A 24070-nucleotide genomic window follows, 5' to 3' on the forward strand; every position below is an offset into this window, starting at 1 on the left:
GGACCTTTCACACCTAGGACCATCTTGAAACTACTTTGGCTGACTTCCACCTTCACCCTGGCATATTGGCCGAGATGTCGTCATCTAGGCCGAGGTGTGCATCACCTAGGCTGAGGTGTGTATCATCTAGGCCGAGATGTTATCATCTAGACATCCTAAATCTTTGATCCCTGCATCTGGTGATCTTGTTCCTGGATTGGTATGACCTAGACCGAGGTGTGGCACATCTAGGCTGAGGTGTGACACAGCTAGGCCAAGTGTTAACCTTCATAGCCGAGATCATTGAGACCTTACTTGCTGAAGCCTTGTCCTAATCCGAGGTCCTTACCTGCCGGAGTGCCCATGTCACCTTACTTGTTGAATACCCTTTGTCATGCTCTTGTCTTGTCAGTCGGTCACCTTTTGAGGAAACCCAATCCGGTAGTGCCACATGTCCTAACAAAGGGTTAAGTTTGCTGGCAGTAGAGATAACATATCATTTTTGTCATATCTTTTGCATGGTAGAGAGAGAAGCTCTAGGAAGAAAGGAAGAGGAGTTCTTGAGAGAGAAGTAGATTTCCAAGCTTGGTCCTTAGAGTCTAAACCGTTTGATTCATGTTTTGAGGTTAGATTCTTGTTTTGATCTTGTTGTTCTTTATGTTCATCTAACTACATTGTATGATCTAGCATGATTCATGAGCCATGCATTGCTTTGAAATTCAGTTTTAGAAAGAGAAAATGATGTTCTTGTGTTCTTGAAAGAAAACCATGTTTTGATCCGAAAGTTTGTATCGAGATCCATGTTTTTGTGTTTGTTTTCATAAGATCTTCAAGTATGGGTGCCCAGGTCTATGTTTTCGAACTCATCTCATGAAATCCCAGATTTTGAATAAAGAAGTTATGATTTTAGCATTCATGTTCTTCATGTTCTTGTCCATCATGTTCTTCAAAGGGAAACCCAGGTTTTCCTGACTTCATTTCCTCGAATGTGGTCGTTAGAACAAACCTCGGCCAAAACTTGGTTGGTACCCAGCATGTTTTTCTGGAGATGAAAAACAGTGTTTTAACTTCTAGCATGTTTTGCTTTGACTTGACCTAGTTTTGAAAGAAATGCCGAGATCCTTTCCTGTCATGTAAAGCTTGTTCTAAGGGTGCATTTCATATCCATCTTTGAGGGTCTCTTCTTGTCTTCTTAAAATGCATTCAATGGAATTTATTATGTGCTTGTAGGCCTTGGATCCTTGCTTGTAACCCCCATACCCGAAGAGCTATGTGAGTGGTATTTTTAATAAAGTTATGGTATAAAGTTTGATAAAGCCTTGTTTCGTTTTGGAAAGTATTTGATCAAGCATGAATGATTATCCCTAGTTTTGTACCTAGTATTATATTTGTTTGATGACATTCTTGGAAAGTCCTTAGTGCCAGGGGACTATAATGCAACTGCACCCTTGTTTTGCCACTAACGATTTTCCGCGTGGGTTTGTTTATCCGGAATGTCATCCTTTGGTATTATGTAGATGTTATTAACATCCAAGAAGCTTTGAAAGATTTGATAGATGAACTTGGTTCATCCCTTTGATTTGTAAAGTTATTATATGTATTGTTTTGTAAAGATCTTGGATATCATTCATTCAAACCTTTATTTCTAATATCATTTACTGAGTATCCAAGCTCACCCTCTCCTTATATATATGTAGGTGACGAGCAAGAAGGCGGTGGCGCCTAGATGATTAATTGCAAGTTGTTTTGGATTCATACTTTCGTAGCAATCTTGAAGATTATGCTTATTGGCATGGTCATTGTAGTTCATTTTGTATATGTCGGCTTGAGAAGTCTTTTGAACAAGATGTAATATGTATTTTATTTTAATTGTATCCAAGTTGTAAATCATGTTAAGATGTATGACATTTCATTTGATCTATGCTCAACTCTTATTGACTAATTAGATTGAAAATTATTGTTTCCGCATATGTAAGCCCCGTATGTATACTCTGTCTGTGTGTGAATCTTTGTAAGTTGGCCTTTGGTAATCTCGGATTACTGGCCATCGTGGCACCATTCTACTAGGGGCGGAATGGGGTCGTGACAATACATATGATTGTATTTCGAAAAAAGGTTTTTATAGATTGTTCTACCTTAAATGCATGTTATTACAATCTTTTTCCCCTATCTAAATCAATTGATATTTTGTAATAGGTGCAATTGTTTTTTTCATTTTTTGTAGATGGCTTTTGGCGTGAACTTGTGGATAGTCAACATTTTTGTTTATGAAGGACAATTGACACTTTTATATAATCTTGTTAACTATGTGTTCCTCTGCTTTTGTGTGGTTTAGCATTACTGATACATATAACTTTTGTAACCCAACTGATAGTTGCTAGCGTGGCATATAGATCACCTTTTGTCATGGTACAGTTTACGATTGTAATTTGTACCACGCCAAATGGCCATATCTCATGGTACTAAATATATTTTTTGTATATGGAGGGTTGGATTTTTGTATGGAATTATAATTTTAGTTAGGACAATAGTTGGTTTGTATGGAATATATATATTTAAAGTTATTCATTTTTGGATGGTTTGAAGTAATATGGATTGTGGAATGATTGATAATTTTACGTTGTGGAATGATTGATAAAATATGTATTGTTTTGTTTATATACTTACTACAGGTTGCATAGAATATAAACAGGTTGTGGATAAATTGCAATTTTCTGATAAAACATAAGATCATTTTTTTGGCAACTAAACAATTTGTACTCAAATAGGAAGTACATATTTTAGTGATTAAAATGTTACTAGATAAAACTTAATAACAAATTTCGGAAAACAATTATGGCGACTACAAAGCTTAGTAGTGCCAACAAAAAGCAGACATTAGATGACTAAAACTTAAAGCATAATCAGACATTTGGCGACTAAAATATTTTATAGCCAAAAAACAAAAAACATTTGCCGACTAAATGTTTAGTAGGCAAAACACAAACTATTTGGCTACTAAAAGCTTAGTAGCCAAAAAAAGGCAGCCTTTTAGCGACTAAAAAATTGGTAGGCAAAAAGAAAACCAAACTCTAGGCGACTAAAATGTTAGTAGCCAAAAACAATCTAACATTTGGCGACTGAAATATTTTGTAGCCAAAAAAATTTTGATGAACAAGAAAAACACTTTTGCCGACTACAATTTTAGTAGCAAAAACTGTGACACTTTAGGCGACTAAACTTTTAGTGGCTAAAACACAATCACACTTTAGGCGACTAATATATTTAGTAGCTAAAAAAATAATAGGAGAAACCAAAAAAAATTTTGGCGACTAAATCTTTAGTAGCTAAATATAAGCAACGTTTTTCGCGACAAATATTTTTAGTTGCTAAAAAGGTTATATTTAATATTTTTCCAATACTTTTGGCGACGAAAAAAATGGTCGGCATTGCTAAAAAGGTTATATTCAAGATGTCGTCCACAAAGACGACCACAAAATGGTCCAAGTATTCCCGAAAAAATCTGTTCATCAAATCCATAAAGAAAGCCGGTGCATTGGTCGACCCAAAAGGCATTATAAGGAATTCATAGTGGCCATAACGAGTACGAAAGACCGTCTTTTGAATGTCCTCCTCCCAGACTCTCAACTGATGGTGCCCCGACTTCAAATCTATTTATGAGAAGCAACGAGACCCTCTAAGTTGGTCCAACAAATCGTCTATTCTCGATAGGGGATACTTGTTCTTAATTGTAACTCTATTCAACTTGCGGTAATCAATACACAACCGCAATGACCCATCATTCTTCTTCACGAAGAGAGTCGGCACTCCCCAAGGCGATATACTATGGCAAACAAAGCTCTTGTCTAAAAGTTTTTGGAGTTGAATCTTCAACTCATGCAATTCAGCGGGTGAAAATCTATACGATGACATGGAAATCGAGGCCGTGCTCGGCACTAATTAAATGGAGAACTCATTCTCCCGGTGAGGTGGTAAGCTAGCAAGATCTTTTGGAAAGAGATCCGGGTATCCACAAACTACCCTTGGTAACTCAACACGAGCCCCGTCACTCTTACTATCCAAGAGAGTTGCAAGAAGGCCACTAAGCTTGCTCCTACTACGAGGGTCAACAACTGGCGACGCGGCTCTATTAACTCTGTTCCCCAGAAAATAAACGATCATCACCCGAAGTGCACACCGTAACTGTCTGACGGTAACAATCAATCACAGCTTGATAAGAATACAACCAATCCATGCCTAAAATGACATCAAAACTTGACATATCTAGCACACAAAAGCAAACGGAAGTCGACGCCCGACAACTTCTATTTCACAATCACGACAACCCCTGTCTAAATCAACTGAACCCCTAACAGGTGACTCTACTCTGAGTAGAGGCACTAACCGTGCTACCTCTAACCCCAATGCAGAAGCAAATGCAGTAGATATAAATGAATGAGACACACCCGTGTCTATCAATACGTTAGCCAAAGAATTACACACAACAAAAATACCTCTCACAACTGAGGATTCTGGCAACTGCTCTGGCACGGTAACAATATACACGCACCCCTGTGGCCCCTAATTAACTTGTTCCCCTCTCAGAACATAGGCTTGTTGTACTAACTGAGCCAGAGTGGCTCCCTGATTAACTCGTGAAGCACGGACTAATTGAGCCTGTTGGTGGCTCTAAGTCTGCCTCGACCCTGACGCGCCAGATGCGCCTCCCAACTATAGGCAAGTTCTCTTTGTATGCCCCGGCTGACCACACTGATAACAATTAAACCCTTGACCTTTATTTTGAGACTAAGACTGACTTTGAGATCGATTAGGTGGTGGTAACATTAACTGCCCTCCTCCTTTCTGTGGCCATAAGAAGGATTTGTGACTCGGTTGGCCACACTTAAAACACGAGAAACTACACGATGCACTTTTTCCTGGACCCGCACTAGGCAAAGGAAAAGTAGATCTAGACTGTTGTGGTTGGGACAAGGATGAATAAGTGTTTCTGCTCTTCTTGTTCTGCCTATAGTCTCCTTGAAACTCTTGGCTCCTAGACTTTGAACTCCGAAGCCTCTCCTCCTCGGCTTGTATGGAAATTTCTACGTGTGTCGCCATCTCCACAAGACGGTCATATTCCCGAATCATATTTCCGACAAGCTCGAACATAATTTTTGTTTTCAATTTCTTTTCAAATTCAATGCAACGGCGCTCTTCCGTTGCCACCAACACGGGTGCAAATCTGGACAAACTAGAGAAGACCGCCTCGAACTCAGCCACGGGCATGTCGAGTTGCTGGAGGTCTTTAAACTCTTGCCTCAATCTCTCCTTAGCAGTGGGAGGTATGTACTTATCTTGGAAAGCAATCGCAAAGGCTTCCCATGTCTACTCCACTCTACCCTTGGCATATTTCCACCATTGACCTGCGTCTCCCTTAAGGTAGTAACTCGCTAGAGTCACTCTTAGTTCACTATCTTCGATGTGAAGTATCTCAAATGTCTTCACAGTTTGCTCGAGCCACTTATCCACTTTCTTGGGCTCGGGACCACCATGGAACTCATCCGGTTTGGCCTGCAAGAACTCTCTAGTAAGGAAACTCGCCCTTGACTCCGCGGTGTTCTCTCGGGCAAGATTCTCACCCTCAACAAGTTCATAGACTCCCTTAAAGCCCCTGCCATTTCTCAAGCTAGGGCCCCCATTGTGGTTTGACCCTCTTGTCCCACCTGCTTGGCCATATTAGCTTGGCTTGCTTGCTTGGCCATATTAGCTTGGTCGAACCCTTCTTCTTGTACCGGAACCCTATGGACCGGTATCTCATGCACATCTCGGCAAGCCCTACCACGCCTCCCGCCTCTACCACCACGGACTTGACCCCTTCCTGACATCATAATAAAGGACACAAGAGAAATAATTTAGCACATTAACTCATATGTGCCCGTAACTTGATTCACACGTTCGACTATAACAATTCCATATATTTCTCTACCATATACACAATTCAATATCACTCCACATAAGCACTTAGTCATGTAAACACATATGGACTATTCTTTTATGATGAAATCTATCCCACGAAAAACCAAGAATTCTTAGTAGAACGAATATTGATCAAGTACCCTTCTAATGAGACCTCAAGGAATTTAACAGGTGCAAACAACATCCAAAAAGTCCAGTCCCATACTCATTTAGTCACATAAGCATGTTATCACATAGTCACAAAATGCATAACACTTCCCAAGCATGCTAAATGAACCCATTGTGGTTAAACAACCACTTCCCATGAGCTCCAAGTATTCAAACCCGGTAGCTCTAATACCAAGTTGTAACGATCCAAATTTCTAGCCCAAATGATAATACAACAATCATGGCTCTTTCAAGGAAAACCGAATATAAATCTCCAAACTTACATTACATGATACAATAGTTCTTCATGCAACAATACATTAATCCAACAACAAGTAAATAAACAAATAAATACCCCTAAGGGTTTAACAAGTTTCCAAGGCTTGAGTCTGGTTACACAAAACGGCTATTCAAACCCACACACATACAGTCCTTGGCTTACACACAAAGTCACAACAAAATAAGAGTCTCATACTCTTAACACGCATTTCCTCTCCTTTAGTTAGGCGACATTACCACATCTTTTCCTGCACAAAAAACCTGTAGGGTGAGAATAAAACCCAGTAGGAAATCCTTAACAAAGTATATACATTTTATACAAGTCTCAAGAGATGAAATGCACATGCCATGCTATGCTCTTTTGAAAGAAAATCGCATCTTCATCTTTTAAAACCCTCATGCTCAATGATGTCATGCAATTTCAACTCTTCAAAACTTAACAATTCATTTCAAGAGCGGTAAATATGACTCTGGTAATCCCTAGGTCGGTGTCTGCAAGTAGACTATACAAGTACTACCAATTTGTCATTTTTACCGGTATTAACCGGAAGGCTCGACACCTATCTGCGCAGGTTTTCGGCCTTTCACCCCGGGCTCTCAGGCCAACTTATTCAATATCGTCCATACCACCTATCAAGACTTACCAACTTATTTACCCCAAAACCATTCCATGAAAACTTGTTTCTCAGCATTCTTTTCTCAATGCAAATTTTCAAATTAACTTTCAAAGTTTAATGTAATCAAATGAATTGATATGCCAATAACACAAGATGAATATAAATACTTTTATTCCAATTCATCATCCAAGGAATAACACAATTCCCTCTTCTTAAGTATCCTTAACAATTAGTCATTTCAAGACTATTTCAACATTTTGAACAATAATTTCCAAAATGAACAATCATTCTCATATTCCCTGAAATTCATCATTTATATAAATATAAATAAGAAATTTTCCAAAGATCCATTTATTTTGACACACAAAATAAATATAACAATATCATTCATGAGCTTTCAATCTCTTAAAAAAAATCCCAAAATTCTAGGTTTTCTCAACAAAACTATACAACTCAAATCTTTTGAAAAAAAACTTTTCAAAATCATCTATTCTTCAATCAACGAAGATCAAAACCCATAAGATCATTTTAAAAGAACAAGAAACAAACCCACTTTCAAAATCGCTCAACTTCTTGAATCAACAATCAATTTTCAAAACTATCGAAAGATGATTTCAAAAATCATATAGATCTTGCAAAAGCATATATGTATAACTCTAAGAAAATCCCTACCTCAAGTTTTGAAGAAGAAATTAGATGAAACCTCCAAAATCAACGGTGTCGAAACTCAATCTTCACCGCATACAATGAAGCCCTCGAGAAGTTAACCAACTTTGATGAAGAAACTATGGCAGAACTCTAATGGATCTTAAGAAATCAAGGTTTTGATCCAATTTGGCGTATGGAAATGTAGAGAAAATGGGGAGGAAAGGGTTTTTTTGAGAGAGAGAGAGACCTAACAAGAGTGAGATACACTTAGCCTAAAGAGAAGAAAAGACTAAAATTTCGGACTCACCTACCACCGCACGTGCGACGCTTCTCCCACACTTACATTTATTGCAGTAGCCAAACAAGCCCTCCCCTGTTTTCTGCATGTGTGGCTTAAGAAACTTCGAATGCATTTTGTATTTTTGCTTCGGGGGCGCTGCCCCTCGACCCCACCAAGGTGTTGCCCTCAGACCTGCCAAGGGGCGCTGCCCCCTGGATCCCCACGAGCTGACCGGGCAGCTCGATCCCTGACCTGTCCAGTCGAAGTGGCAAAACATGAAAAAAGGATCTAAACCGGAATCGTTACAATTTTCCTTTAAGTTTACGTGATCCCCATATATTAAAAGCTTTAACACTAAATATTCAATTATCTGGTGAATATACTAATATGTTAGAAAGTACTCATAACATTGCTTTAATCTATCAAATTTATTATGTGTATTAAAACTAATTTGAACATTCAAGCTTTAACTAAAAGTCCCAAAGATAAAACCCTATTAATGCAAGACAGCACTACTGAAACTAATATTTCTGTTCCAAAAATGATTTGCTGGAAAGATATTAATCTTCCTGATGATTAGGTTATAGTAAATGAAAATCACTACCAAAATCAACAATCTTCTACTAGTCAAGAAATTCAAAATATTCAACAAAATAATGATGGTTCTGTTCATATTAGATTTAATAGACCCTATAGCCAATCCTCTCGACATACTACCTCTAGTTTACCTACTGAAACTAATGAAGATGAAATCTTCAATACCCCTTTGTGTATTAGAAGAGATAAAAAAAACTACACATTTGTGAGCCTTCTTCACAAACCCAACATACACATAGTAAATTAAGAGGAATTGATAATTCCTTTACTTCTTAAATTAGTAAACCAGTTTACTCTACTCACACACATCTTCAAGACGAAGATACTATATCTCAGGATTCACCTACTCAAACTGATTTTGAAGTTGTTCCTCCTGTTAACCCACAATTGTTAACTTTAAGTAAACCTTTTACTCCAGAACTTAATAAACTTCATGCTGAATTACGGAAAATAAGTCAAAAAGACACACATATAGGAATACTTATGATACAAAACAACAATCTAAAATTACCAAGAAATGGTATAAATTTATGACAAAAATCAATATTTCTTTGATTATTTAGAGAATTATTATCAAAAAGTAAACGTTATTACAAAAACTAAATGGAAAACTTCCCCCACCACTTCGATTTCATCTAGTCACCCTCCTGTAGAAACCATTCTGATTGAACATAAAGGCACCATTGTTCATGTTTTTCTTTTTAAACTCTCTGGTAAAGAATCTGAAATTAAAAAAGTCATTGAACAAAATAATTATACCAATCAATGTTTAAAACAACTAGATAAACTCAAAACTACTTTTGAGGATTACTCCACTAGTCATACTTCTACAAGTAAACCTTTAGATAAACCTCTTATTAATATTCCTAGTACTAGAAAGCGATTAAGCTTAGCTACTCAAGATAATACTACCGTTGAAGCCATTGAAAAAGTATTTAATAAAATGTCTATATCTACTACAAGCAAAGGAATTACTGTCCTAACACAACACCCTCTACTAGAATTTCCTAGTCATTCTGATACGTCTAGTGATAATGAAATCACTAAGTTAGCACAACAATTTCAACCTTCTCATCTTAATAGAATCACACACCCTAAAGTTAAACCTACCACTCTTACCAAAAATTGGTACACTAAACCTATACCTCCTGATCTCCAATTTGAAGAAACCAATATTAGTAATCAATTTTTCATTTTTGCTAAAAAATTATATGAATGGAATATAGATGGTCTTAGTGAACATCAAATTCTCTAGAAGCTCAATCATTTATCCATGGTTGTAAACAATTACCTTACTGATTATCCTGATTATACTCAATCTGAAATTGTTATTTTAATTACTACTGGATTTACTGGTATGCTCAAATCTTGGCGGGATAAATATCTCACTTCTGATCAACGAGAATCTATTCAACATGTTGTTCAAATGGATGATAATGGTTTTCCTATCTTTGATAAAGAAATAGGTTCTAGTGTACCTGATGGTATTAATACTTTAATATATACCATTGACAAACATTTTATAGGTACACCAACTAATATTCATTCTCGTATCCATGATCAACTTAGTAACTTAACTTGCCCTAGTCTAAGTGAGTTTAGATGGTATAAAGATGTTTTTACCTCTAGAGTAATGCTTCGAGATGATTGTACTAAATCATTTTGGAAAGAAAAATTTATTAATGGATTATCAAGTTTTTTTGCCCATAAAATTCACGATGTTCTTAGTCAACCCACTGGTATTATAGAATATGATAACTTAATCTACGGTGATATAATTAGCACAATTCAAAAGGAAGGACTAAAAATGTGCATCGATCTGAAACTTAGTCAAAAGGCTGCTAAGGACAAACATAAAGCTAAATATGAATTAGGTAACTTCTATGAACAATATGGCTTACCTCCCGTAGCACCTTCTCGAAGTAAAAATAATAAAAGAAATCTACTTATAAATACTCTATTAAATATAAAAAGAGATATTAACCTTCTAAATTAACTGATAAATATTATACTAAACCCAAAAAGAAAAATTATCATAAGAAATCTAATCAATCTCAAAAGTCAAAACCTAAATCGGATGTTACTTGTTATAATTATGGAAAAAAAGGTCATTATTCCAATAAATGCAAAGTAAAAGCAAAACTTAAAGTTAAACTTAATCAATTACAGATTACTGATGATAATCAACAACAAATACTGTTGGACATATTTAAATTAGCCACTACTCCAAATCAAACTCCTGTTCAATCTAGTCATTCATCCAGTGATGATATTCCCTCCAGTAATACTTCTTCCTATTATTCTCCAACTGATAGTACTAACAATGAAATTGAATTAGGATGTAATGATACTTGTTGTAAAACAGTTAATTTTCTTAGTAAATCTCAACAAGAAGAAACTGTTCTCATTGAATTAATTGGTAGATTAGAAGATCCTGAATTAGAGATACAATATAATAATAAGTTGAAATCCTTATTGACCAATAAATATAAGAGACCTAAACATGATAAACTAATCATTAGTTTAACAAAAACTTTAGACCGATTAAAAAAATAAAAACATAAAGAAGTCACCTTACAAAATCTACAAAATGAAATTCATCATATTAATCTAACTATTCAAGAATTAAAAGCTAAAGACAAGACCTTAGAAGAAGACATTGCTCTATTAAAAATCAACAAAAGTCTTAATGATTTCCAACAATCCAATAAATCATCCCCTGAATCAAAATCTGAATCTAGTTCTGAACCCGATCCAAACAAAGTCATCTTTGATAATAGAACTACTCCATACGATAGTGATCAAGATAGTAATCACCTTAATCTAATTAATTGAATTAATATTCAGAAATGGCATTCGATAGTCAAATTTGTTATTAATGATTTTGAAATAGAAGTCATCGCATTAATTGATACTAGCGCTGATTTAAATTGTATTCAAGAAGGATTAATTCCTACTAAATATTATCATAAGTCTACTGAACAATTAAGTTCTGCTAACGGAAGTTAAATGCATATCAAATATAACTTACCAAAGGTACATATTTGTCAAAATAATGTTTGTTTTTGTTAGGTTTTATTCTTGGCAATCCCATTTGACAAAACTCCTTTATGTTGTAATTTTATTCGCATTTTTATTTCAGTGAGGATATGAGTTGTTAGATGCAAATCCAACCCGAATCGTGCTTTGTAGAGCAGTTTGTGATGTTAATTCTTTCAAGATTTTCACTTCGCTGATTATGATGAGGATCGAGCTGCCCGGTCAGCTCGCGGGGGTCGAGGGGGCAGCGCCCCTTGGCGGGTCCGGGGCAGCGCCACGGTGGGGTCAAGGGGCAGCGCCCCTAAAGCAAAATGCAAAAATGCATTCCAAGTTGCTTGTCCGCTTGAGTGGACATTCCCACGCTCGAGCGGAGAATGCTGGGTTTCAAAAGTTTGTTCGCTTGCAAAAATACTGGATGTTGTTTTTTCCTGCTCGAATGGAACTTTCTGCGCTCGAGTGTAGGTCCGCTCGAGTGGCCATTTTGACGCTCGAGCGGAGATCGCGTGACAGATTTCTATAAATACATGTTTCAGTTCAAATCTAGGGTAACTTCTCCAGATCTTCTTCTTGGGTTCTAGGGTTTATATCTGGGGGTATTTTGCTAGTTTTCTTTGATGTTTTGATTGAGTATTCAACTCATGGTTTAAAAAGTGTACATCAAAGAATTGTTTGTTTAATTCTATACAAAAGAGAGATTTGTTCTTCGGTGGATTCTGAAGAATTCAAGCCTGAAGCTTTGGTGGATTCCAGAGTGTCTCATCGTCAAGACAATTCCGAGGTGAAGACGGGGTTGGAAGAGGCACATAGAGGTTGGTTCAATTCGAGCGTGGATTCGCTAGGTAATTGAGAGTATACCTGTGTAATTCCTTTATATCTTCTTAGTGGATTGTTTTGTGGCTGTTGTCCGTGGTTTTTTTTATCACAATTGAAGGTGTCCAATTGTGGTTTTTCCACGTAAAATTGTTGTGTCGATTTGTCTTGATTGTTTGATTGAGATTGTTATATACTGCTTAAAATTGATACATAATCACAAATCAACTTCTAGGGGATTTCTAAATTTTTCAGTTTCAAAACATCTTTTGTATTGGTTCAAAACTTAACTGATAAAGTTATTTTAGGTACACCATTTATGTTTTTATTATACCCTTTCACTACTACTCCTAAACGAATAACTACACAAGCTTTTGGTCACACTATCACTTTTAAATTTCTATATCCACCAGAGATCAAAGAATTAAATAAATTAAAAGAATGTTCAATTTCTTAATCGATTAATCGATTAACCAAACAACTCAAATTTTTCAAAGAAGAAGTAAATTTCAAACGAATTGAATCTCAATTAACTAATCCCATTCTTATATTCAAAATTGATGGATTTAAAACCAATTAGCAAATACCGTTTGTTCTACTTTACCTAGTGCTTTTTGGCATAGAAAAAAGTATGTAGTAACACTCTCTTATATTAAAAATTTTAATGAAAAACAAATTCCTACCAAGTCTTAACCTATCCAAATGAATCATGAATTAATGGAAATGTGCAAAAAAGATATTAACGAATTATTAAAAAAATAATATTATTAGTAAAAGTAAGTCGCCTTGGTTTTGCCCTGCTTTTTATGTTAATAAAAATGCTGAATTTGAACGTGGTGTTCCCCGATTAGTCATTAATTATAAACCATTAAACAAAATTTTAGAATGGATCAAATATCCAATCCCTAATAAAAAAGATTTAACTAAAAGTAGTCAAGCCGTCATGTTTAGTAAATTCGATCTAAAAAGTGGATTTTGGCAAATATAGATTCATCCTGATGATCATTATAAAATTGCCTTTACTGCCCTTTTGGTCATTACGAATGGAATGTCATGCCCTTTGGTTTAAAAAAATGCTCCTAGTGAATTTCAAAATATTATGAATGAAATTTTTACCCGTTTAGTCATTTTTCCATAGTCCACATAGATGATATCCTCATTTTCTCTAAGTCACTTGATGAACATCGGAAATATCTTAATTCTTTTCTCCATATTATCAAATATAATGATTTAGTCATTTCTGCTCCTAAGATTAAACTTTTCCAAACTAAAGTTTGATTCTTAGGATATGATATCCACCAAAGTACTATTCTTCCTATCAGTCGGTCTATTGAATTTGCTTCTAAGTTTTCTGACGAAATCTTAGATAAAACCCAGTTACAACGATTTTTAAGTTCCTTAAATTACATTGCTGAATTTTATAAGGACCTTAGGAAAACTTGCCAACCCCTCTTTGATCGGTTGAAAGCTAATCCTCCACCTTGGTCTTCTACACATACTGCTATTGTTCAACAAGTCAAAAAAATATGTCAAGACTTTACCCTATCTTGGTATTCCTACTGAAAATTCTTTCAAAATTATTCAAACTGATGCTTCTGATGTTGGTTATGGTGGTATCCTTCTTCAGAAAATAACTCCTCGGTCATCTGAACAAATTGTTCGTTTCCATTCTAGTGTCTGGAACAAAGCACAAAAGAATTATAGTATTATTAAAAAAAAAAATTATCTATTGTTTTATGTATTAGTAAATTTCAATATGATATTGTAAATCAAAATTTTTTACTACGTGTTGATTATAAAAGTGCTAAATATGTTTTAGAAAAAGATGTTCAAAATATTGCTAGTAAGCATATTTTTGCCCACTGGAAATCTATTTTAAGTATTTTTGATTTTCATATTGCCTATATACCTGGTAGTCAAAATTCTATTCCTGATTTCCTTACCTGAGCATTTTTACAGGGAGGGAAAGGGATGGCAACTCCTTTTATTTCCTACCTTAAATCAAAAGTCACCTATTATAGAGAACTTGTTTACCAAACTGCTTACCGTATTGCTTGCCTTAAGACAGCTCGCAAAACTACTCGCTGTGCACAATTCATACAATTTGATCAAATTACCAGTCGCCACAATTTATTTGCTCATTATACTAATTGTCTTCATTACCATTTGAACAAATTAGATATCGTCAGTGGATGCTAAATTCTGTTCATTCTCTTACAGATGTCTAGTCAAAAATCTCAGAAACCTCCCAGCAAGGCCATTGCTCCAGCGAGTCAGCCTGTTGCTCTTCCTCCTGTTGATTTAGTCAATCATTACCAAGTTCTTGGTAATATTCCTGAAGCTAGTTATACTTCTGCACTTACTACAGACCCATTTGCTTCCTCTTCCCAGTCACTTACTCCTTATCCACCTAATCCAGTCAGAACAACCAGAACTGATTATGTTAAAACCCAATCTATTAATTTTTCCTTCAAGGAACCTATTCACAAGAATATTCATAATGTTCTTGACCTAGTTAAATCATATTTCCCTCCTCGATGGCATTTTGTTTCTCTTCTTCCAGAGAAGTCAATTACTTTCTACAAAGACATTCTTTTTCATCATCAATCAATCATTATTAAACCTAGTTATGATCGAAAATATACCAGTAAAATCATTAACCATTCATTATATATTCATAATACTGTTTCTCTTGATGAATGGGGTCTCCCTTTTCAACTTCGTGATTTACCCGGTCATACCATCCAATATAGTTATTATGATTATATGGATGCTTGGTTCAAAAACCTGTTACATCAAAATGAGTTGTATACTCACTCTTGGTTTCTCCAATTTGATCATAAATTCAAGTCAACAATTCCCACATGGTTCCTCAGATGGTTGTCTTAACATGGTGCCATATCTGAGATTATTCCATCTGTATTAATGGAACAAATTCACTATTTCGCTTCTGTCTATAAACTTAGTCAACATCAAAGTCAATTTCCTTTATTACTCATTTTTATGTCCAAATACAAAGTCCCTTGGATTTTCAATTGGCAATAAGCTATTTTTGAAAATATAGTCACCAGACTTCATTTTGTCAAATGGTGGGATACATTTAAATCTCATCGAATTATTGAACAAGTCCAAGAGGAATTTCCAGTCAATTCTTATGCTCTAACTCTAGCCATGGTCAAAGCTCAGCAGAACCCAACTACTTCAGCCACACAAGGCAGCCCAATTCTACCAGTCAGACTTGAAAGCCCAATAACCAGCTCTTCCAAGCCCAAGTCATCTAAATCCAAGTCAGCTCAGTCAAAGCCCAAAGCTAAGACCAAGTCATCTAGTGATGAATTGATTCAGATGGCCAAGCTATTGATGGCGCAAGCCAAATCACAGATTGAAGATGAAACCTCTGAAGAATCTAGTTCCTATGAGGCTTCAACCAATAATGATCCTTATGGGCCCCAGTTTCAAGATGCTCAGGACCCATATGCTTAAACTGCCAGCCATTGGATTCTATTTATGTACAAATCAGCTTTAATCACTTCTCTTACTTTAAGAAAAGCTGCTGATATATATCTATATATATATTGATTCCTTATAAGTCAAGTGTGCAGTCACATTCCCTCGTTCCCTCCCTATAAAAAAAAAAAGTTCTCGGTCACAGAAAGATGCTCTATGCACCCACGTACCTCTTATTTTCATGCTTTTCAGAAGTCACAAGTTTCACAGTATTTTTCAACTTTTGAAGTCACAAGCCTCACAGCTCCAGTCACGGACCTCACAGTTCCAAGATTCACAAGCTCAACAGCTATCCACTTTGCCTATAAAAGAGGCTTCTTAATCAAGGCTAAGGCAGAGGGAGAAAGAGTTCACAATTTTCTTCGCAGTTTCTCTCAATCTCTGTAAAATTTTAAGTTTGTTTTAAAATTCAGTTTCTAAGGATGCAAGTAGAAGCTATATGTTCCAGTTACTTCCAGTAAACAACTATGTATTTAACCAATTGTAAGTTAATTTAAACGATTGTGAGCTTAATTTACTTATCTGTTCTTATTTTAAAATATTTTATTTTGGTTTAGTTTATTTAACTTGTTTTATATAGTTTATTTAACCTGTTTTATTTCTGTTTTAATTTATGTGCTGCTTAATCAATAAGGAAACATATTTTCACTATGAGTTCACAAACAAATGACACAAGGACAAACTACAAGAGTAAAATTTTACTGTAAAAAAGAGAGAGTATATATTACAATGAGAAACCACAAAAGCAGAGATGAAATTTTACTTTCATTTTTACAAACTAGTAAACAAACACATTACGAATCACAATCAACAAAAACAAATTGAAAAAAATACACAATTAATCAAAAATTTAGCATACATGATCGAAAACAATCAATCAATGATTAAATAAAATTTCGACTCTAACACAAATACTATGTTGGGTTGATGGGAATCATTCAATCACTTGTGGTGATTAAAACTCAGAGAGGAATTGCAAAAATTATTCAAATTACTGAATTTGAAGAACATACAGAGCAACACTCTTACAAATTTGTTTTCTTTTCTTTGGCTTTCACTACTCCACACTTTTCACTCTAAAGATATGTACCTATTTATGGATTCAATACAAACAATAAAAACAAAAACACTTGCAACCTTTGTCGATTTCTTCTCCTGAATCACATGACAGAGCGGTGGAGGAGGCGAGGCAAGCGTGCTTCTTGGCATGTGAATAGCAGCTATTTTGGACTTCCTTTCTTAACTTGATGGAGGTTCTCTAGATCAAACACTCAGAACAATGATCAAACTTATGCTAACAGTTCAAATCTCTTAGATATATATCCAAGGTAAGATTGTCCAGATAAAAGAGGAAAAATATTAGTTATCGTTTGGTAGAGTTTTCTAATTATGATTTGAGAATTGAATTTGTGATTTTTAGAATTATAATTTGGGTGTGGTAAATTTGTTTGGTGAATGAGTTTTGAAAAGAGTTTAAATTGAGTTGGAAATTTTTGATGTGACATATCATATTTGATATAAAAATTTACAACTCATAAACAAACACAACTCAAAATTCTATTCAAAACTCATAAAAAAAATTTAAAAAATTCTGAATTTTTTTTATTTAAAATATAAAAAATAACATGTGCCAATTGTTAAAATAAAATAAAATAAAATAAAAATTTTCACTGTTCCGATAAACCGGACGGACATCCGGGAGGACGACCGGACGTCCGGCCGGTCGTCCCCCTGGAAGGATGACTAGACGGATGTTCGGGGGGGACGACCAATTAGCTCAAATTTTCCCACCTTAGAAAGAGTTTTCAAAAGTGGATGTGAAATTAATTTTTGAAAACTGTAACCAAACACCACGTGAAAATCAAGTGGTAGAATTACATTTCCAAAACTCTTCCAAACAGAACCTTAGTTTGTCCTTCATGAAGAACATGCCTCCTGCTCAGGGGTTTATGAAGCAAAATATTTTGAATTGTCCTTTACACACTAACATATTGGGCCTAGTGAGTTTTGGCTAAATTTCCCCTTATATTTAACCTTAAATTTTTGTGTTTGATTTTCAACAAATCTTCAACACATGGGCGTCCCTATGGGCAACATATCTTCAAAACACTGGCTTGATATCTGTTGATTCTAAATTATGATATATACATATATATCTATTGATGAAGTGTTTGATATTGGTGGTCAATAGTGATTCATTGGTGACTGGTTTTAGGGATGGGAGAGGCCATTTGGGTTTCAGTATATAATATTCAGATATGAAACATGGGTATTTTTAGATATAGGGATTACTATGAAGGGTAAAGTTGACATTTTAAAATTAAAATATGGCAGCATTCATTTTTCTATTAGACAAATCAAGGTTAAGGGAATAGGTTAAATTGATAAGTAATTTATGTTTTAGAGGAAATTAATATAATTACAAAAAAAAAATTAATAATAAAAAAAATTAAGATTGATTGTATTTTATTCAGGCCTATAACTTAACCCTAAATAAAAAATAAAAATGTTTGTGTTATGGATTTTTGAAACAGTAGAAGCAATGAGTAAAAGGACAAAATGTGAGGGGTTTTTTTTTTTTTTTTTTGGGACAAAGATAGAATTAGTATGCTAAGAATTAAATTACAATGCAGACAAATGTTTTTGCATAGACTTGAATCTGAAAAACGTCACTCTGGCACTTAAGTGCCCTCTGTATAACTACTTGATTTATATAATTCAGGTCAGAATGTGAGATTTGTCAAATAAAGATTATATGGCTTTAGACTACTTATGTGCCCTACATCGTGTCCATTCACATTTTGTGAATTCATAAGAGAAAAAGAATAAGAAAAAATGGTTCACATTTTTTTTTTTGCTTTCTATTTGATTAAGTTGGGGAGAGAAACTATTAGAAGTTATCAAAATATAGAATGCTACAATATATACTTGCATAATAAGAAAGTGAAAAATATTTGTATTATGTTACGCTATTTTGTAAAAAAAAATTTTATTAAAAACGAATCTATAATGTGAACTCGTAAAGTGAAAGTTACTAATTATTATAATTATAGTATGAATATTGTGGTCATGAAACATTTGATTCCTGTTAATGCCACTTGCCTTGTTTTCATACGTACCTATCCATTTGTTTCAAGAATTGCAAAGTCAAGTACACTATAACACCAAATTTTATGAACAGCAAATAACCAAAATAGAAAATCAACTATGTTACATAGTTATATTATTAAACTTGCTATATTTGCTGCTGTCATTATACAAATATATCAAAATATGTTGTGCGACATATATATGATTTGTTAATTGGTTATCACCCCTCAATAGTTGATAGAGATGCCTTACTGCCAGAAGATATTTTATCGCATTGTGACCGAAGATCGACATCTGACAAGCTCTGAATAGTGAATGTAGGTTGTTTTGGGTGTAGAAGATCTATTTCATTACTTAGCATGAGAACCACAACAGACATTGTTGGCCTATCCGCAGTGTGGTCCTGAACACAAAGAAGGCCAATATGTATGGATCTCATTACTTTAGACCAGGAACATGAATCAATCACTACCTCATCTACTAAGTCTGATGCCCGGCTTTCATTGCACAATTTCCATGCCTAGAATAGTTCCACATATGTCGGTATATGAATTAGTAGAAGCACATATAATGGTGGTGACTAACAATATATGAAAGCATGTAAAGGTGAAATTAGTGCACTTACATAACCAAGGAGGTTCAAATATTTTTCACGATAATGGAAACACATATTCCTCATGCCACTGACCATCTCCAGTAGCAAAACACCAAAGCTATAGACATCCGATTTATTTGAAAATAGCCCTCTCATTGCATACTCGGGAGACATGTATCGATTGCATTTGATTAGAAATTATTACATTTATGCTTACCCAAAAAAGAAAGGAGACAAACTTATTTATTGAATCACTTATATTTCCTCAATATATATTCAGTCATTTCACTAAATGATAAACAAAAATAAAATTTATGTACCGAAATGAAAACTACTTAGCCTCATTTGTAACTCTCGTCTCCATCCTAATCAAAGATAAATTTTAAGCTTATTTTTAAAGTGGTGAGCCTCTTGTGATCCTTACTAGTGGCTATTTCCATTATACTTATATTTGTTATATTTCAAACATAAAATGTTCCATATCAATATATAATTGCATTAGTAGAGAAAATTGTCGGCAAAAGTGAGCAAAATCTATTGAAGGAAAGAAAGGATCCTTACAATGTTCCCACCACTCCGTGAGTATTTGTCAGTTCTTATGTCACTTGGAAAGTTCGCGCTAACCCAAAGTCTGAAATTTTTGAATTCATGTCATCGTCTAAGAGAATATTGCTACCCTTCAAATCTCTATGAATAACCCTTAAATAAGAATCCCGATGGAGATAAAGAAGCCCTCTAGCAATACCCTGAATAATATGGAAGCCTTTAGCCCAATCATGCTTCACCCTTTTCGTTGCATCTAAAGCATGAACAAGAAGAAAAGAGGTTTGAAAATTTCTTTCCTGAGTGCTAGACATAGTTGTAGTAACAATATTGAATGCTATGAACAATTTATAGGAGGAAAGATGAGACTATAAACCAACCAAAGAGAAAAGTGTCCAAGCTTTTGTTTGTCATGTACTCATAAACCAATAGCTTCTCTTCTCCTTCAATGCAGCAACCCAAGAGCTTAACAAGATTCCTGTGCTGCAGTTTGGATATCAATATGATCTCATTCTTGAACTCTTCCACGCCTTGTCCAGAATGCCTCGAAAGTCTTTTCACTGCCACTAGCTGCCCACCTTCTAACTTTCCCTGTAGTCCACCATTTTTATTAGTTAGTACAACGGATAAATGTCCACTTAATTCATATATTTAAGAACATAATTACCTTATAAATAGGTCCAAATCGTCCTTCCCCAAGTTTGTTTGTTGTGCTGAAGTTATCGGTAGCGGCTAATATTTTATCAAAGCCAATAATTGGTAGCTCTAATGTGTACATTGAATCAGCCATTTCAAAGCCCTTTCTCCTGTTTTCTTTGTTTACTGATGTACGAAAATTGAACCACAGAACTGAAAATTATTTAGATTTCTCAAATTTGAAATATGTTAATAATAATCATAGTTGCTTGTTAGAATTCAATTATGTAGCTTTCTTACCTTTTTGATTTGCTCTCCACCTGTGCAAACCATACATGAAGACACCCAAGAGGACAACCCCTGAAATTGTTGTAAAGCTGATGATGAATTTTTCATTATTTTTCTTATCTTTTGCTAAAAAAAAATAAAAATAAAAATAAAGAAGAAGAAGAAGAAGAAGAAGAAGAAATATAATGAAAAACAAATTACAAAGTAAAAATGATATTGCTAATTCTAAGATATTAAGGCTCAAATAAATTAACTTTACCCAGCTTTGAATACGAAAGGCGAAGGTAGAGGTCATTCCCCGCAAGTGAAAACTGCTGAACATCAATAAGCCCTCCAGTCCAAACCACACAATCAATTCCAGTCACATATGCATATGCCACACAAGAACAGTTACTCAAGCACCATTGTTGGCAACCTGAGGAATCCTCGGTGTACAAATATTCAAAATGATCCGGCAGCTTCATACTTCTCAACTTCCAAAATCCATCATTTTGAGCCTTTCCTGATGATGCTAAGTTGCTAGTGTTCTTTTGGCATAGCAAATCACTTTTCCACACACAACCACCTGCCCAATTTCCTTTCTTCCAATCCTCAATTGAGTTTGGTACAAACCCTTTCAAGCACTCACAATTTGGAGACTTATTCTTATTGCAAACCCCAAAAGGTCCACAAACCCCATAAATATCACATCTATTGACCGGAACCATCCAAGAAACATACGGGTTCTTGACTTGTTCATCCATAAACATTCTCTTCAAAGTTCCATCTAGTGTTATGAACATAAAGTGGGCATAAGAGGTGTTGTAAACATGCCATGCCATATACACACTTCCCTGCTGATTATCGTGTTTGAGGTTAAATCCATCGCCGTAGGCATTCTCAATGTCCAGTACCCCTATAAACTTCGATTCGTCCCATGGACCGCTTCTCCAGTATGGTTTGGAACCATTCCAAATGAAAACCTGCGGTGGTGTGTCCATTGAAAACCCGCAAACAAACTTTCCAGGAGATGGGTCATCTTTGGTCAGCCAGGAAGACATGAAGCGTTCCTCTCATGTTTTGGTGTTCATTCCTAGCATCATTCCCGGTAAAAAAGTGTCATAAGGATAGTTAAAACTCTCTCACAAGATCAATCCCGACACACTATCTTTAAGAGTAAGGTCTCCCTTGTCTGAAAGCATTGCAATTGAGTGGTTAGAATGGACAGAAACATTTGTCAACCAGACAGTGTTGTTCATGCCATCAAGTAGGCTCAGATTTCCATCTTTACCAATTGTTAGACTTGAAGAGGCAGAGTCTGTTGCTGTAACTGTAAGTGGATTCTCTCTGTTTGCCACCCATACGACTTTTCGATCATGTATTGGTATGTTCTTGTGCCAAATCCCAACATATTGCTTACTGGAATTGCTTGGAATGAAGAAACCTTACTCAAAGATTTGGCTAGAGGAGGTGAGAGTTTGTCCGGCTGAGATTGGTTGGGATTGTGTCAAAGTATCAGTTGCAGTGGAGTGTTGTGATGGAATAGTGAATAAGACAAACAAAAGGAATGGGAATGAAAGAAAAGAAAAAGGAATTTTAAGGGTAAAATCGTCAATTTGATAAAATATAAACTAATTTGATAAAAATAAATGCCAAAAAAATATTTTTTTAATTTTTAAAATTATTTCTACACTCTAAAGATAAAATTATGTAAAATTGATAAATCTTTTAGACATTTATTTATTTATTTTACCAAATTAATTTTTCTTCTATGTTTAGATGATGATTATGTAATGGGTAGTTGTTAAAATTTTAATGTGTAATTGATACATTTAATATATGAAATATTTTTAATTGTGGATTTTTTTTTTGATTTAATGGATTAGTTTAATAATGATATCAAAGTTTTCGCCATATTTGCCTTTTGGAAAAATAGAAACTAATTTAATGGGAAAAAAAAACAACCACCCATTCCATGATTATCATCCAAACACATAATAAAAATTAATTTGGTAAAATAAATAAATAAATAAATGTCTAAAAGATTTATCAATTTTACATAATTTTATCTTTAGAGTGTAGAAATAATTTTAAAAATTTTAAAAGTATTTTTTTGATATTTATTTTTGTCAAATTAGTTATATTTTATCAAATTGACAGTTTTATCCTTGGACAATCAAATGGTATCTTCAATTGTCCTTATTTGGAATAAGATTCAAAATTTACGGTCAAATATGTCACAATTGAAAAGTCAGAGACCAAAATGATATAAATCCCAAACTATAGGGACCTTTAATGTAATTCACCCATCAGTAATTACTCTCCTTTTCGAACTCAACCACTCTTTTACTTTTAGTTTTAGTTTTAGATTTAGATCATTTATTTATTTATTTTGGGTGTTTCTTATTTGTTTCTATAATAACTTACCATTTATCTCCCTCAATTATTGTCCTGTATCACTTCACCTCTTGACCCAATATAACTTTAGGGGGATGCACCAATAAATCCCAAATTAATAACTTATACACTGTTTAGTCCTAAAAGTTTTCTTATAGACTGAAAGGTCCCATTACAATGTTTCAAACATCAGATTAATGTTTCGAACATTAGATTTCGAACATCAGATTAATGTTTCGAACATTAGATTTCAAACATCAGATTAATGTTTCAAACATTAGATTGATGTGCAAATGGGACTAAATGGAGCATAAGAAAACTTTTAGGACTAAATGGTTCAACTTTTCAGAAACTAGGACTTATGGGTAAATTTTCCATAACTTTATCCCAACAACTAAAGAATGATATACTTGTCACTTTAAATTATAAATTTATATCAATATAAATATTTTATTAAGAATTTGTCTCTTAAATAGATTAAAATTTGACATGTGACTTACACATGATATCTCCAATGGAATTTTCAAAATGATATTATCAATCTGTTTGGTTTAGTTTTTAAAAACTATTATTGAGTTTTTTTGAAAACACCAAACCAAACAGAGAAAGAATATTTATGAAGAAATTTAAAAAAGTTCACTAAAGACAAAAATAAAAAAATATACCAATTTTTTTATTTACTTT

At 34.4% G+C, this 24070-nt stretch overlaps 2 pseudogenes across 1 annotated transcript; both read right to left on the reverse strand.

Annotated features, from left to right (window-relative positions):
• Positions 1 to 19106: 19106 nt before the first annotated feature.
• Positions 19107 to 22474, reverse strand: LOC114268494 (G-type lectin S-receptor-like serine/threonine-protein kinase At1g11330; annotated as a pseudogene). Its single transcript, XR_014340552.1, has 5 exons — positions 20754 to 22474; positions 20467 to 20677; positions 20106 to 20342; positions 19574 to 19725; positions 19107 to 19468 (listed from the first exon to the last, which is right to left on the reverse strand). The product of XR_014340552.1 is annotated as a G-type lectin S-receptor-like serine/threonine-protein kinase At1g11330 (transcript).
• On the reverse strand, positions 21244 to 22050 carry LOC114269112 (G-type lectin S-receptor-like serine/threonine-protein kinase At1g61550 pseudogene; annotated as a pseudogene).
• Positions 22475 to 24070: the final 1596 nt, after the last annotated feature.

This window comes from Camellia sinensis, chromosome 9 (genome assembly GCF_055761805.1).
Source record: "Camellia sinensis isolate YWXY chromosome 9, ASM5576180v1, whole genome shotgun sequence".
In the NCBI taxonomy this organism is placed as follows: domain Eukaryota; kingdom Viridiplantae; phylum Streptophyta; class Magnoliopsida; order Ericales; family Theaceae; genus Camellia; species Camellia sinensis.